At 38.0% G+C, this 3,257-nt stretch overlaps 1 long non-coding RNA gene across 2 annotated transcripts; it reads left to right on the forward strand.

Moving 5' to 3' along the window:
* The first annotated feature begins 578 nt into the window (after positions 1-578).
* LOC149177005 (uncharacterized) lies at positions 579-1,744 on the forward strand. Of its 2 annotated transcripts, none has more exons than XR_016258708.1 (3): positions 579-696; positions 1,277-1,354; positions 1,449-1,744. It is a non-coding gene; the product is annotated as an uncharacterized LOC149177005 (long non-coding RNA). The 2 variants fall into 2 exon arrangements; XR_016258709.1 differs by having other exon boundaries at positions 1,288-1,354.
* Positions 1,745-3,257: the final 1,513 nt, after the last annotated feature.

Consider the following 3,257-nt stretch of genomic DNA (forward strand, 5'->3'; position numbering starts at 1 on the left):
TTGAAAGCAAATGTAATAATCATCCAAACATTAAAGGATGCAGCTACACCCCACTTTTCGAATTCAGTTTGGATCAAGCTACTACTATACGATATTGTATGATTATTAGTCCCTGCCTACGGCAGCGCAGGGACTATTAGCGTTTGATCGGCGGTTGACTGACTATTAATTCATGCGTTGACCGTAAATTTGTACCGGTTATTTAGTATTTAACCAAAGTTTATGTTGGGCAGTTTCTGTGCAAAAAAAATTTAGCCAAAGTTTTGTATTTACCCTCTTATTGCCCGCATCACTTGCCCCGATGTTAGTTTGGTGTGGGCAACTTAATTTATCCTAAGTTTCAAAATTGGCGTGTGGACCTTGCATGAACGCAACACCCTTATACTTGTCATCGTTCACTGACACGATTGTTTATAGCTGTCGACATGTCTTCATTCCACCGCCCTCTATCTTCATTCAGGTTATCTATCTTCATTCACCGCCCTCTATCTTCATTCAGGTTATCTATCTTCATTCAGGTTAGCAAACACATTTTTCATACATGCGCGCATGTTAGCAAATGTTTCAGGGGTTCCTGGCAATTAGGGCAGAATACAGAGACTTTGGGCACTATGGGATATTTTTCTCAGGGGAGTTTCTTAATTCAAGCACGGTCATTCATTTCACGACCACCCGAGTAATCCACATATCTGAGAGGTGATTTTCAATTGCCGAAATTGCAATCTTTTTTCATATTATGGTGCTGAATTTCGTCTTTTAATTACTGCTGCTTGTACATTGTTAATCCCCATGCCCCCAACAATGCAAGAGCCTAGTTTTGGATTCGTTATTCAAGGAAAAATTGTTTCTTCAACTTTGTAATTTACAGGTAGCAGAGCCACAGTTTTAAACTCAATTGTCAATTCTTTTTATCCTCTGCGCATAACCATAGCCAATGCTATTTTTACTGATTAGGCTTAGATCGATACCATGCATACTTAATCAGGAAGTGTCATTTGATTATGCCTGCCAAAAGCATTTGGGTGTGCAGGCACGGGCTGCTAAATTGGTTTATACCTATAAATTGTTATTCTTGCAATGTAGCTTCAGTAAGTTTTAAAAGTTGAAGTAAGGTTCCCTAAAAGTCCATAACGGACAAGCTCTACTTTCAGATTATTATCGGTGAAAACCTATCGACCATAACACAGATTTAATTTTGTAAAAGCAATTTTGGCTGGTGATGGGATATTTATAAAGGTTCGCATTCAAACATGGGTTTAGTGTGTGTCCTGTCTAGTTTGGTTGCAGATGCAAGCTGCGCTTCTGGGGAATTTAGCTGTTTACCTTGGCAATTGGCACTGATAGAACGTTCGTGGTATGATGATTTCATTTTACTTCATTGCTTGGTTTAATGCAACGTTGATTGTTACCTTCCTATTCCTTGCCTGAAAATTATTGTTCTCTGGCAGTGGAACTAGACTTTAAAAATGTCGTCTGGAGGGTTCTTGAATGCTCAGTTATCCAAGAAGACATCCATTTTTGGGATGAAACTCTGGGTCCTGATTGGTTTGGCTGTTGGAACATTCATTTTCTTAATTCTCTTTATGTTATCTCTTTGGCTTGGTTCTCGGAGAAAGTCGAGGAGAATACTAGAAAAGCTGCCCATTAACCAGATCCCAAAAGTTTCAAAGGAGATAAAAGAAGTAAAGGTTGATAGAAAAGGGATTAACAATCCTCCCCAAGGTGATGCAATTAGCTTCACTAATCAGGGCAATTCCAGCAAGAAAAATTCAGACAAAGTTTTGGTGCCCGTGGGGGTAAAGGGTTTTTCTGATGCAAAGAAGAGTAGTCCAGGGGCAGCTAGTCTCTGTGAAGAGAGCCTTTACAGTTACTACAGAAATTTTATGTGGATCCTCATGAGTCATATTAAAAGAGGTTGGATCCACATAAGAAATTTTATGTGGATCCTCATGAGTCATATTCAAAGAGGTTGGATCCACATAAAATTTCTATAGTAACTGTAAAGGCTCTCTTCACAGAGACTAGCTGCCTCGCAGCCATCTTGTTAATCTTGATATAAAGTTCTTACCAGAAAATAAAAGTTCTTACCAGTGAATAATGTTCTGTACAAACTAAAAGTTCAAAAGCTACAGGTGTAGGTTGCAACCTGTTTTTCACATACAGATTCCACAATAACCCATTAATTGATTCCAAGAAATAATCATCTATACTTTGGCATTGTATCGCTTTGTCACTGACTCTGAATTTGCAACGCTTTGTCACTATCTCTGAATTTGCAAAGCTTTTCGGCATTTCCATCGTTCCAAATTTGTAGTTTTAGCCCTTCTAGCGTGTGGAGGTACATATGGTGTAATTCTAGAACTGCTGGAATCAGTTGAAGCTGGGTTGGAACTACTTCCAAATTGGCCTGAATTATCTTTTCGGCAGGAGTGGACCAAAAGCATCTGGACTGTTGTATTCTTCAGCTGGGTTGTTTTATTCTCCAGCTGAACTCATGGATTCTCTAGATTTTATGCTCGAATTTTCTGGAGTGCTTCTCTAGCATTTTCCATGGACGAAAGGTAAAGTAACCCATCTCCTGTTTCAGGTGACATTTTATTGGGCTCATGGCAACAACAATGAAGTTGTTGATTCAGGCATTGATATCGTATTGTGTATTACAACTGTCAATGGTGGACACGGCTCATGCATGTTCGCCATATGTATAGAGTTACAACTCAGCGACCATCTTCTAAAACTTTTGATAGGATGTGTCCTTTTCACTCACGCAATACTTAACTCATGGGCCTCTGCATGATGGGTAGGGCGTTTGTTCTCCACTTCACAATTTCTTTCTCCACGGAACCAAAAAGTGCCACGTCAACATCAAAGAGGTTGGATCCACGTAAAATTTCTATAGTAACTGTAAAGGCTCTGTTTCGCTTGTTTCAGGTCGTGATGTTGCTTTAAAAACATATTAAAAGTGCCTCCGGGAGAACGATATCATTTCGAAACATATCATACAAAACTTATTCTCCTTGTTGACATTTATGGAATATAAATTTATTTAAAATATGTACAGTTGCTTAGAACTCTTAGTGAATAATAAATTCATGGATTCCATTAAACTCTTAGTAATGACAACGAGTGAGTGATATTAAATGAATTCTCGTTACTATAATATTATCACGTTGTTTATGCTATGGTACAATGTTGTTTTTTTGGTAATTTTAAAATTATTTTTATTTATTTATCTGTATAAATTTGTAAAAGAGATA

Source organism: Pinus tabuliformis, chromosome 4_1, assembly GCF_031772625.1.
Source record: "Pinus tabuliformis cultivar Carrire ecotype Pingquan chromosome 4_1, CPIR1, whole genome shotgun sequence".
Classification (NCBI taxonomy): Eukaryota; Viridiplantae; Streptophyta; class Pinopsida; order Pinales; family Pinaceae; genus Pinus; species Pinus tabuliformis.